Source organism: Odocoileus virginianus, chromosome 16 (assembly GCF_023699985.2).
Source record: "Odocoileus virginianus isolate 20LAN1187 ecotype Illinois chromosome 16, Ovbor_1.2, whole genome shotgun sequence".
Lineage (NCBI taxonomy): Eukaryota > Metazoa > Chordata > Mammalia > Artiodactyla > Cervidae > Odocoileus > Odocoileus virginianus.
In genome coordinates this window covers 13,196,722-13,210,355 of record NC_069689.1, presented here as the reverse complement: position 1 = coordinate 13,210,355, position 13,634 = coordinate 13,196,722, and the positions used below count along the sequence as shown (strand labels likewise).

At 40.1% G+C, this 13,634-nt stretch overlaps 1 long non-coding RNA gene across 1 annotated transcript in view; it reads right to left on the bottom strand.

Moving 5' to 3' along the window:
- Window positions 1-451: 451 nt before the first annotated feature.
- LOC139038686 (uncharacterized) overlaps window positions 452-13,634 on the bottom strand; it is a 50,461-nt gene continuing 37,278 nt past the window's right edge. The window contains exon 2 of the long non-coding RNA XR_011491751.1: window positions 452-3,117. This is a non-coding gene — a long non-coding RNA (uncharacterized lncRNA). The remainder of the gene's footprint in view (window positions 3,118-13,634) is intronic.

Below are 13,634 nucleotides of genomic sequence, written 5' to 3'. Positions count from 1 at the left end.
ATACTTTGATGACCAATCTGCATGAATCCCCACTTGAGGAGGGCTTCACTATTGCATTTTCAGAGGAAGCAGAAGTCAACTATATGATTTTTCCAAAGTCATAGAATAAGTGATAAAAAAACAGAGTCAGGATTCAAACATGGTTATTTTCACTTTATGGCCAAATGTTCTGCAACATGTAAAAGTTCAGTAATGCTACTTGGAAGAAATTCTCTAAACAGTGCAAAACCATAAGCCTTAGAGTCATACTATGGAACCTGAACTAGAAGACAAAAGCTTGTGTTTAATTTTTTATTTACGGCTTATCAGCTCTGAATTTTTTAACAAAAGACTTCACTTCAGGCACATTTCACCATCTATGAATCAAGTATTTTCACTCTCATGGTGTGCTTATGAGGATTAAATAAAATATCATGTACTTAAAAGTACCTTGGAAAAATGAAGTGTGGCATAGGCTTTCAATAAATGACAGTTTTATTATCATTACTAAGCATTGTTTCAGATAGTCAACATCAAGTGGAGTAATATTTTCTCTTGAATGTCTAATAAAGAAAACTTGAATTCCATCCTGTATTTTTTTTTTTAAATTTAAGATTTGAAGCCTTTAAGAGACAGCAGAATAACAAACTTCAAAGAATGAGCTCTTTATAATCCTTGGACCACCAGCCCAGGGCATCAGGCAAAAAAGAATGATATTAATTGCACAGACGAAGGACCTGAAACCAGCTTGCTGTAGTCCAGTGTCAGGGAAAATGGCAAGAGTACAATCCAAATTGATGAAGGTTTTACTTCTGAAATAACATTCATGTATCTGGAATAGAACTGCCTGGAAATAAATAAATAAATGTCCCACTTCCCCCAACTCATCCCTTAAAAGTATGTACTTAATTACTTGGTAAATTTTAGAATTGGTTTCTCTATGTTGGAAAGAAAAACTACTATGTATGTGTGTGTGTGTGTGTATATATATGTGTGTATATATATATATATATATATATATATATATATATATATATCAGTACAGTTCAGTCACTCAGTTGTGTCCAACTCTTTGTGACCCCATGAATCGCAGCACGCCAGGCCTCCCTGTCCATCACCAACTCCCCAGAGTCCACCCAAACCCATGTCCATCGAGTTGGTGATGCCATCCAACCATCTCATCCTCTGTCATCCCCTTCTCCTCCTGCCCTTAATCTTTCCCAGCATCAGAGTCTTTTCAAATGAGTCAACTCTTCGCATGAGGTGGCCAAAGTATTGGAGTTTCAGCTTCAGCATCAGTCCTTCCAATAAACACCCAGCACTGATCTCCTTTAGGATGGACTGGTTAGATCTCCTTGCAGTCTCAAGAGTCTTCTCCAACACCACAGTTCAAAAGCATCAATTTTTTGGCACTCAGCTTTCTTCACAGTCCAACTCTCACATCCATACATGACCACTGGAAAAACCATAGCCTTGACTAGATGGACCTTTGTGGCAAAGTAATGTCTCTGCTTTTTAATATGCTGTCTAGGTTGGTCATAACTTCCCTTCCAAGGAGTAAGCGTCTTTTAATTTCATGGCTGCAGTCACCATCTGCAGTGATTTTGGAGGCCAGAAAAATGAAGTCACCCCTGTTTCCACTGTTTCCCCATCTATCTGCCATGAAGTGATGGGACCAGATGCCATGATCTTAGTTTTCTGAATGTTGAGCTTTACCAACTTTTTCACTCTCCTCTTTCACTTTCATCAAGAGGCTCTTTATTTCTTCTTCACTTTCTGCCATAAGGGTGGTATCATCTGCATTTCTGAGGTTATTGATATTTCCCCTGGCAATCTTGATTCCAGCATGTGCTTCTTCCAGCCCAGCATTTCTCATGATGTACTCTGCATATAAGTTAAATAAGCAGGGTGACAATAGACAGCCCTGACATACTCCTTTTCCTATTTGGAACCAGTCTGTTGTTCCATGCCCAATTCTAACTGTTGCTTCCTGACCTGCATACAAGTTTCTCAAGAGGCAGATCAGGTGGTCTGGTATCCCCATCTCTTGAAGAACTTCCCACAGTTTGTTGTGATCCACACAGTCAAAGGCTTTGGCATAGTCAAGAAAGCAGAAATAGATGTTTTTCTGGAACTCTCTTGTTTTTTCTATGATCCATCGGATGTTGGCAATTTGATCTCTGGTTCCTCTGCCTTTTCTAAAACCAGCTTGAACATCTGGAAGTTCACAGCTCACGTATTGCTGAAGCCTGGCTTGGAGAATTCATATATATATCAGGTATTTTCAGGTTGTTGTTCACTTGATAAGTTGTGTCCAACTCTGCAACCCCATGGACTGTAGCATGCCAGGTTTCCCTGTCCTTCAGCATCTCCTGATGTTTGCTCAAATTCATATCCACTGAGTTGGTGATACTATCTAACCATCTCATCCTCTGTTGCTCCCTTCTCCTTCTGCCCTCAATCTTACCCAGCATCAAGTCTTTTCCAGTGAGTTGGCTCTTCACATCAGGTGGACAAAGTATTGCACTTAAGCTTTAGCATCAGTCCTTCCAATTAATATTTAGGACTAATTTCCTTTAGGATTGACCAGTTTGATCTCCTTGCTGTCCAAGGGACTCCTAAGAGTTTTGTCCAACATCACAGTTCAAAAACATCAATTCTTTGGCTCCCAGATTTCTTTATAGTCCAACTCTCACATCCACATATGACTACTGGAAAAACCATAGCATTGACTAGATGGACCTTTGTCAGCAAAGTAATGTCTCTGCTTTTTAATATGCTGTCTAGTTGGTCATAGCTTTCTTTCCAAGGAGCAAGTATCTTTTATTTTTATGGCTGCAGTCACCATCTGCAGTGATTTTGGAGCCCAAACAATAAAGTCTCTCACTGTTTCCACTGTTTCCCCATCTATTTGCCATGAAGCGATGGGACCAGATGCCCTGATCTTAGTTTTCTAAATGCTGAGTTTTAGTCCAACTTTTTCACTCTCTTCTTTCACTTTCCTCAAGAGGCTCCTTAGTTCTTCACTTTCTGCCACCAGGGTGGTGTCATTTGCATATCTGAGGTTATTGATATTTCTCCCGGCAATCTTGATTCCAGCTTGTGCTTTATCCACTCTGGCATTTCGCATGATGTACTCTACATATAAGTTAAAAAAAAGAATAGCTATATGTAAAATATATATAGAAGCAGACACAAGAATATATACTCTTAAACTATTTCTTCTTATATGTATATATATGAATAAATACATATAAAACATATATTGAAATAGATATAAGAATATGTATAGAATATATTCTTATATATAGAATATATATTCATATACAGAGTATACATATAATAATAAGTATAAAAATAGACAAAATAATATACATAAATATATATACATATATGTTCTATACTCTTATTCTTGTAAGAAATAATACATATATATATATATATTCTTATCTCCATAACTGTACTCTCCAGTATTTTAGACACTAACCACAGATGCTGGGCTTCCCCTGTGGCTCAGCTATAAAGAATCCACCTGCAATGCAGGAGTTGTAGGAGACATAGGTTCAATCCCTGGAAGGCCCCCTGGAAGAGGGCATGGCAACCCACTCCAGTATTCTTGCCTGGGAAATCCCACGGACAGAGGAGCCCGGTAGGCTATGGTCCATGGTGTCACAAAGAATCGGACACGGCTGAAGCAACTATGCGTGCGTGGAGCCACAGATGTCGATCAAGTTTTGCAACACTGTGGGTCCAAATTGAGAGTGCTGTAAGTGTAAAAGCCACACTAGATTTCTAAGACTTATTACCAAAAAGTGAATAGAAAACATCTCACAAATGCTTTTCATGTTGACTCCATGTAAAAATTATAATGTTTTGTGCTCAATAAATACATTACTAAAATTAATCTGACCTGTTTCCTTTTACCTTTTTCAAGAGCTACTTGACAGCTTATAACTGTGTGTATGTCTCACATTAGATGTCTATTAGGCAACACAGTTCCAAAGAGAGTACGTCTTGTCTAATGAATTAAAAATCACTCACTCCTGCATTTCCTCCTTTACATCATATTCAGCAGACTGAAAATGTTGGTAGGAGGAAGAGGAAAGATGCTAAAGTGACCCTCAGGTCAGTTTCCATCCTCACAGTCCATCAACATTTGGGGCAAAAAACTCTGTCACTCTCCTATGTACTTGAGTATGAAGTGATGCATTTCCCCAAAAACTGACCCTCAGAAAAGAAGTAATTGTATGGGTTTTCAATTACATAGAAAACTTCTCAATTATTTAGTGCAGGACAAAAAAATAGTTTAAGCCAATTTTTAGATATTTTCCCCATGTTCTAACCTGGTTTAACTCTCCCAAAGGAGTTCTTTCTGCTCCTTACCAGTGTGGTCAATAATCTCTTAAAATTACTCTGAATGTTCCAAAGATGAAGAGGTATTTTTAACTACAATTATTACAGATCTGTAAGTTTCTCTTTTTGAAAATCATGTTCGCAGTATAAATAGAAATCAGGAATTCTCAAATTTTATAAATGATTGCTTTCATTACTCAAAAAGTTGTGTTTCTTAAAATTAGGGGGAGTAGAGAGGAATTCTTGAGAAACAAGATTCTTAAAATATTCATTTTCTTCGAGAATTCTCAAGGGGATAATTCTTGAGCTGAACAGCTAAAGTAAGTACTATTGATGCACTATCTTTAAAATAGTCTTGATTTTGTAAAATTCCAAACAAACAAATTAAACCGAAAAAAACATGCAAATTGATAAAGTGATTGCTAAATGCCAAGTAGTCTATGTTTATTTATTTGTAAGATTTATTTCATTCATCATATTAATATAAGTGATGGTTTTTAGCTGTTTTAAATATGAATGCTTAAATAAATCAATGAAATAAATGTAAGTAGACGTTTGACTATTTCATCTTCATTTCTAAAAGTTTATATTTTCAAGTTGACTGAAATTTTTTATATGCATCTCCTATTTGGGAAAAAGGGATTATTTGGAATTATTGTTTTACCAGATGCATGTGTATATACTCATTTACATATATATGTATATATATATGTGGCTTCTCTTGTGACTCACACTGTAAAGAATTTGCTTGCAGTGCAGGAAACCCAGGTTTGATCCCTGGGTTGGGAAGATCCCTGGAGAAGGGAATGGCAACCCACTCCATTATTCTTGCTGGAGAATTCCAAGGACAGAGAATCCTGGTGGGTTATAGTACATGGGTTCACAAAGTGAATGCTTCTGAAAGCCCGAATTTTTTAAGATACAAAAAGTTTTTATACATTTTTAAAAAATCTGTTTCTACATCAAGGACAACATTCAGATGTCTGAAACGAGAGATTTCCTAGGAGCAGTTTCGTACTCAGAGTGCAAGATATGGCTTCATGTCATCTTCTCTGTGATTGCGGAAGGAAAGACAACATTGGTGCAGTCGGAAGAAACTGGGATGAATCAGATGGAGGGATCGATACCATAATAGGAACACTTCCTAAAGGGGCTGAATCTCTCCCCATGAAGCTTTTGTCTAGAGAAGAGGAGTGCAAGAAAACAGAAGTTTCAACTGAAATGTTGAGAAGTACCAGAAAGATGTAACTTGGGAGATGTCCAAGTTACTCTACACTTCCCTTCTGTGTTGTCCAACAGAGCAAACTAGACTAAATCATGTACTAGAACCCAATGCTGGAGAAGGCAATGGCACCCCACTCCAGTACTCTTGCCTGGAAAACCCCATGGATGGAGGAGCCTGGTAGGGTGCAGTGCATGGGGTCGCGAAGAGTCGGCCACTACTGAAGTGACTTCACTTTCACTTTTCACTTTCATGCATTGGAGAAGGAAATGGCAACCCGCTCCAGTGCTCTTGCCTGGAGAATCCCAGGGACGGCGGAGCCTGGTGGGCTGCCGTCTTTGGGGCCGCACAGAGTCGGACACGACTGAAGCGACTTAGCAGCAGTAGCAGCAGCAGAACCCAATGATGGGAGGTTGTATCCATGGTTTTGACCATTATATCACAGCTTCACTTGTTCAGTCACATTTTTCCCCGGGGAGTATTCACCACTTACACAGCAGCACCAGACCCTGGGCAAGGCGCTCAGCACGTGCGGTTCAGTGCCGTCACCCGTGTCCTCAAGGGCTTCGCGCCGTAAGGAGACGCACAGGACACCGGCGTGGCCCTCACTGTAGCATTCAAGCTCCCCTTCCTCTCGAGGACAGGACGGACTCCATTTCCCAGTTCCCCTGCAAGGCAGCCGTGGGTTGAGCCCTGGACTGTGAGCAGAAGTCTGCATCGCCTCCAGGCCCGTAAGAGCTTCACACAGTTTCAGTGTCAGTACTTGGCGACTGGTCTGTTCTTACTTTCGATTTCTGCCTCATTCAGTCTTGGGAGATGGCACGTTATGAGACTGGGTCCATGTTTTCCAGGCTGTCCATTTTATTGGCATATAGTTGCTTGCAGTGGTCTATCACTGCCAGGCTCACTGAGTTTCAGAGGGCAAATAATATGTTGAAAGCAAGGACTTGAACCCCTAGTACATAACATAGATCAAGCACTTAAGAAACAAAGGAAGTGCATTGCGTTATCTTCAGGCCACCCACCAGGCAGGACTACGGGGCAGGTGGGAGTATGAAGGAAAGGCCAGATCAGTGGCTGATCAGCGGCTGTGGACTCAGAGAGAAACAGCGCAAAGCCACCCAGGTTACCTTCAGGCAGGTGAGCGTGGGGAGGCCCAGCCCAGGCAGAAGTGGCGAAGTGCAAATGGGTTCCCTTCAGCTCTGCCTCTTCAAGTACATTCCACTCTGTTTTCCTAGAAACACGGAGGCGATGTTCCCACTACACCCCCAGCCCCTGCCTGAAAATCCAGCTGTGCTTCACAACACATGAATTGCTGGGTCCTGTGGCCACCAGACCTTGAAATCGGTTCTACGATGTATTATCAAATGCTTGTTCAAATTCACTGGAAGCCCTGACTCTCTATCCTCTCCATCCACAGTCCTCTGGGAATGAAAGGGAAACAATGGATTCATTTCACAAAAATCATCACATTTACATATTTTTATCATGAGCTCAATGAATGATTTTAATTAAACCGTTTTTAAAGAGGGTAGAGAGGAAGAAAGGCAAGATGGTAAATATTTAACACCTAATCAAGGGGAGAGAAGCGTGAAGCTGAAACCCTCATTAAGCTGCCAGGATAGAGGGTGGGCCTTGGAAGAAGCCTGGGTTTGGGCCCCCGCCTTCCCTTATCAGGGGTGACACTGGGCAAGCTATTTCACCTCTTCAGCCTCCTTTTCCTCCTCAGGGAAAACGTGGGGTATGCCAACCTCATGGGATTTTTGTCAGGAGAGCCCAATGATATTAATAATAATAATGGTCAACATTTTGGGGATGGAAACTATGTGCAGGCACTTTGCCCAAATGGAAGCCTTGAATCTTTGCCTTGACCTTGTAAAGGAAGCCCTGTGAATTCCCTCAGTTTACAAAAGAATAAACTGAAGTTTAGGGAAATTAAGTGTCATGCCCAGGTTCTCCCAGTTAGTCACTTGCCAGGCTGGCACTCAAACCCTGGCAGCTAGAGTCCTGAGCACCCACTCCTAGCCTCAACCCTGGTGCCTGGAACATACATGTACACACTCTTTTTCTCAAGTTCAAGACAAAGAAGAACATGTCCAAGTATTGCTCTAGCTATTTCTACTGTAGACTTCTAGGCCCGTCTTATATTTGTATGGCATTTTACAAACTACACCTGCAAATGTTTTCTGTCTGAAATACTGATCGGTTGGATCTCAAAGAAGTAAAAGAGTTTGGCTAAAGCCTCCTTTCATGTGAAGGCAGGTGGGTGACATCAGGTTTCCACTGGGGAGGCACCTGCTTCATAAATCAGTCTGCTGAGAGAGGGGAGGATTTCACGGCAAAGAGGGAGAGAGTTTTAGACCCCTTGGGCATTCCCTGATTGGTGGTCATTTTCAGGAGGTGAACCCTCAGTATGTCTCATTCCGGGAGTGATTGGATGCAGGAAATTAAGCCATGATGCAGGAGACGAGGGTAAATCAGAAGGCACGGCCCTTTCAGCTCTGTTCTAAGTGCTCTGTTGAGATAATTGTATAGCTGTTTCTGCAATCAGTTCTGAGAAAATTGCTCCTCCCAAATTAGCTTCCCCTTATGCAATAATTTTTAGTGGATGGCATTGAACTGCTGCAAAGAAACCAAATATATATTCAAATACCGGACAAATAGCCGGAGTGTGCACTATCAGAAGAGGACACTTCGATGTATGTTTCTGATATATCTGAATTACACTCCAAACAAGTTTCCCTTTCTCCCTCCCCCTCCCTCTTCTTCTCTCTTTTTCCGTCCCTCCCTTCCTCTTCTTATTATCCTCTTCACTCTTCCTTCACTTTCTCTTCCCCTCCTCCTCTGACTTAATTACAGTACTGTCTAGACTTCTCACTTTGTGAATCAAAGAGGCAGTTTTTACCCTCCAAGCAGAGTTCTGTGAAGAACAATAACAGTAACAGTAATAATAGTAACGGCAATAACAATAACGTAATATTGGCATGGCTATCGTACTGGCCTTGCTATAGGTACCTTCAGCTACCTATAGGTACCTTCAGCTACCAATATCCCTAACATTGTCTACTTGCCGGGCAGCTGTCCCTCACCCTCCTTGCTCTAAGGGGTGGGGGACAGGATGGTGCAGGACGTAATGTCAAATTCTTCCACTAAGTCCCCGGTGGCCAGCGACACAAGATGCCTCAGCAGAACCATACAGTTAGTCCCAAGGGATTGGGAAAGACTTATTGGATCCCCCAGAAGCCAGAGGAAGAAGTGATTCACCCATGGCCATGCGGCAGAGAGCATCAGAGATGAGCTTGACCCTCATCTTCAGAGTCTGAGCCTCGTCTGTATGCCATGATGCCATAGCTACAAAACACAGCTTCCCCCAGAGTCAGACTCTCAGTATCACCATCAGGCATCAGCTCAGCTAGCAAGTGGGCCCACCTCTGAAGTTTTGTGGGCTATGGATGGGTCAAAGGGCAGTGCATTGTTTTTAAAAAAAATTCTTATTCTTGTATTTCCTTTGGCACTCATTTGAATATATCACATATTTACAGCTTAAAGGAGGCAGACAATAAGAACTATGTCTGTTATTTAGGGATCTGGGAAATCATTCATTGGTTTCCCCAAATGAAAGCAAATAAAAATTTAAATAGAAAATTATAGGTACTCTTGAATGAGAGTACCAGGGGGGAGAGAGAGGGTGGGGACAGCTCTCCTAGGGTATGAAATTGTTGAATGACATGATTCTATGGCTTTTATTTCCAAAGATTTATTTTACATTTCAGAGGTATATATTGATAAGTGTATATTTTATTTTTACACCAAGAGATAAAGGTGAGAATAATCAGAGATTGAGTAAGCCTACAAAAATCTAAAATAATGATATTATTTTCAAGAGGACTTGGTAAGTATGCACATCCTGGTCTTAATTTCCATAATACTTACTTTGCTAGATTTTTAGCCTATAAAACATGGGTTCAGGTTCCTTCTGCATATCACTGCCGTAATAGATCTTTTGGAATATTATATCCATATCTGGATGACGCTGTCTGGGAAACCTCTCCTTGACCAGAGACCTAATTTGTGACTGAATAGCAACATCTGCACCAGATGAAATTTGTCATCATCTGTCATCCAACCTATTGGCTGTTGCCTAGCAACAGGTCAATTACACTGAGTATTTGCTGAGACAGATTAGTAACATTGTTGCCATAACAACTACCTTTTTTGGTTAATTAAATTGATTTGACTGAGAACTGGCATGGGGTACCACGTCTGCTGTGTGAAGTAGTAATTGTCCGGATTCAAGTATTGATTTTCATTACTGGGTTGGTATCATCCTCAAAAATGTGTTCTGTCATGAAGTGCTCATTCAGGCTATGATATCACTAGATCAAGTCTTCCAATGATCCAGGAAATGAGGTCTTATCTATACATTAATTTACTATTTCATTAATTCATTCAATGGAGTTTCCTTGGGGTGAAAGAACAGTTTTCTATACTGATTGTGATGGTAGATACACAAATCTGTAAATGTGGCAAAATCTCATAGAACTAAAGTCCAAAAATAAATAAATGAGTGTGTTTAAGCAACAGTGAAATAAGAATAAGCTCTCTGGATTACTTAATATCATATCAATGTTAATTTCCTAGTTCTGATAATTGAACTATGTATTATTACATAAGATGTTATCACTGGGGGGAGCTGGATAAAGGGTACACAGGACCTCTGCACTATTTTTATAACTTTTATGTGAAACTAAAATTATTTCAAGATAATCTTTTTTTTTTTTAATGGAGAGGAAAGCAAGAAAGAAAAGGAAGGAGGGAAGGAAGTGCTAATTTATTTTCAACCTGTCTTTGGCTGCCAACCTGACCCAGAGCAGACCTCAGGCTTTTGTCAGCAATGTATTTATTTCTGAAGTTACCTTCTGTTTGTGGTTTCCTTCTAAAACCAACATACCCATGTAAAAACAAAATCATAATAAGGTTGAAATCATTAGGTAAAATACTTTAGCGGCCTTCCTTAGTGGCTCATCGGTAAAGAATCCACCTGCCAATGCAGGAGACGCTGGTTGGATCCCCGGGTCAGGAAGACCCGCGGGAGAAGGAAATGGCAACCAATCCGGTATTCTCGCCTGGGAAGGTCCATGGACAGAGGAGCCTGGTGGGCTACAGTCCATGGAGTCACAAAAGTGTTGAAGAGGACTGAAGCGACTTAGCACGCACAGAACCGGGTATCCTTAAAGCAAGACATTCTGGTTGGGACTGGAAGGGTAAGTAGCAACATTCCAGGTCGAAAGAAAACTACCAACAGCACAAAGTGTGTGTGTATGTATATGTGGTGAGCCTCCTGGGCACACAGCAGAAATATCACCCTCAAACCAATGGGGCAGTACCAGGTGAGAGGAGGAAGAAACGTGTGTAGGGGAAACATCATAGAGAGAGAAATGCCAGTTCCTGAAAACTACGTTTTTAACTTGTCACCACGTGGCTTGTTTTGTTTGTTTTTTCTGAGATGTAATTGACTTGTAACATTGTGTCCATGTAAGGTGCCCACCCGGTGTGGTACATCTGCACCTTGCACGTGATTACCACTGTGTCAGCCTCTGCTCCTGCCCCCGCCCCTCTGGCCACCCTGGGCTTTCTCTCCCAGTGACCCTGATGAACGTGGGGGACAGGGTGGTGATGCTCCAGGATCAGGTGGTGTCTAGAAGAAAACACTCCACAGACCCCTTTGGCCCTGCCCCCCCAGAACACCCCAATAGCTGTGGGGTTGGCTAGGGAACACCTCTATCATATCATGTAATTATTGTTTCTTTTTGATGATAAGAATATTTGATATCTAGCCTTTTAGCAATTCTGAAGCCTATATGTATATATGCACAAGGAGAAAAGGAAATTGGACCCCTATCTTACACATCACTCACAAAAATTGACTTGAAATGGATTAAAGACAAACCTAAGACCTGACACCAAGGGTTTGATGCAAAGTTCCCTGTGGCACACAGGAGGAAACAATAACTACCGAAAACAGATCCAGGGGAGGCACCTGAGGAGGGAAGGTACACAGTCAAGCTTATGTCTTAGAAAGCTCATGTCTACTTTTTCTTAATTATATTAAAGCATTGGCTTCCCTGGTAGTTCATCCAGTAAAGAATCCACCTGCAATGCAGGAAGCCCTGGTACAATCCCTGGGTCAGGAAGATGCCCTGGAGAAGGGAAGGCTACCCACTCCAGTCTTCATGGGCTTCCCTGATGGCTGAGTTTGATCTGGGTTCGATCCCTGGTTTGGGAAGATCCCCTGGAGAAGGGAATGGCAACCCACTCCAGTATTCTCGCCTGGAGAATCCCATGGACAGAGGGGCCTGGCAGGCTACAGTCCATGTACTTGCAAAGAATCAGACATGATTGAGCAATTTTCATCTGAGAATTAAAGGTGACTTGTGTGGATAACCTGAGAATTGATGGTTTTTAAAAATAAAAAGGAAACATGAGAATATGTATCCAAAGTCTCACCCCTGAAAGTCCAACATGTAAAATCTGACTATTCACTCACAGTGAGAATTTAAAGATTCCTTTACAACCAGGGCCGCTTTTTATTTTTGACATGCAGCAGGCATGATGCCCATAATATTTTCAGGATTCTTTGCGATGGATACTTTTAGAAGACAAAGTGTGCAAGAAGAGTAGTTCCAAAAAAGTAAATATGGTTATATTCAGCAACTTACACTGAAGCGTGTTCAACTTACTATTTTTATTTCAGTCACAACTGTGAAAATTCCCAAATGTCCAATAATAGAGAATTGATTGAATAGAATATGTTATGGCCATATTACAGTTGCTTAAAATCTTGTTACAAACAGAACTGTAACAAGGTTTTTATGGATCCTAAGTACTTCTGCCTACATGAGTCCTTCCTTCCATTACAAATATATATATATATGATATGTATTTTATATGTAATGTTTATTATCTATAACTAATACATAGCTGTATTATATGTATAACTATATTACTTATAAGTTTATAAGTAATAAACATATCTGTTTATAATAAACATATAAACATAATTTAATATATTAAAATATATGAAATAGAAAACATATAATAAAATGTGTTATATATTTATATATGGTATATTACTTATATGCTGTAATATTTTTGTATATTTATAAAAACTTTATGGGCTTCCCTGGTTGCTTAGTGGTAAAGAACACTCCTGTCATTCAGTGCCAGAGAAGCAGGTTTGATGTGTGGGTGAAGAAGATCCCACGGAGAAGAAAACAGCAACCCACTCCAGTATTCTTGCCTGGAGAATCCCATGGACAGGAGAGCCTGGCGGGCTAGAGTCCATGGGGTCACAAAAGAGTTGGACACAACACAGTGACTAAACAACAAAAAGTATCATATATCTACCTAACACGGTTATGTGTGCGTGTCTATATCCTCAGTTATGTTCAACTCTTTGCGACCCTGTGGACTATAGCCTGCCGGGCTCCTCTGACCATGGAATTTTCCAGGCAAAAGTACTGAAGTGGTTTGCCAGTTCCTACTCCAGGGAATCTTCCCAACCCAGGGATTGAAACTATATCTCTTGTGTCTGTTGCATTGGCAGGCAAATTCCTTAGTCCTGTACCACTCTGAAAGCCCAATGCAGGTATGCAAATATACACTATATATATTTATATACATATATCCCTGGAGAAGGGAAAGGCTACCCATGCCTATATTCTGGTCTGGAGAATTCCATGGACTGTACAGTTTCAAAACATATATAATTATATGCATATGTAATTATATATTTAATTATATATGTATATATACTTGTACATATATATTATATATGCTACATATATATGTGTGCATATATACAAATATATATTTTGTATATTTTAGTATCATATACTTTATAAAATATAAATAAATTATATAAGAATAATATACAAATATGAGAATTATACTATAAGTATAATAGATTTTATATTTATGATGTAAAATAATATAAATAATTGATAAGTTATTAATAATATATATAATTTATTATTGTCCATTTATAATTTGAAAATAGAAAATACATGAAACAATACAG